Below are 423 nucleotides of genomic sequence, written 5' to 3' on the forward strand. Positions count from 1 at the left end.
GCCTTTGGCTTTCCCTCCGGGAGAGGTGAGTGGTACCCGGGAACGGGAAGGGACGATGCTTCAGCCATACGGCAGCACCGCCAGCGCTTGGAAAAATGGGGGGGGGAAAAAAAGTCATTTAGATCAATTGCGTCCCCCTTCCCTGGTGGTAACAGAGAGGGAAGTCCTAAATAACCCGCCCTATATCGGGTGACCTCCTTTTAGTGGCCGTCGCTGTGTCTGACGGACCGAAGCGGCGAACGCCTGGATGCCCGGCGCTAATGCGAGGTGATGGGGTGGCCGTCGGGACGGCAATGGGTGGTGGAGGGAGCGGGAGCGGGTTGCTGGAGCCAGGCTCATTGCCGAGCGGGTGATAGGACTGTTGAGCATCTCCCGCGAGTCATTTTTGGCAGCTGTTGGCCGTGCCCCCCTCCGTGTTTGGTG

The sequence above is a fragment of the Fulmarus glacialis genome, unplaced genomic scaffold (genome assembly GCF_000690835.1).
Source record: "Fulmarus glacialis isolate BGI_N327 unplaced genomic scaffold, ASM69083v1 scaffold21280, whole genome shotgun sequence".
Taxonomy (NCBI): Eukaryota; Metazoa; Chordata; class Aves; order Procellariiformes; family Procellariidae; genus Fulmarus; species Fulmarus glacialis.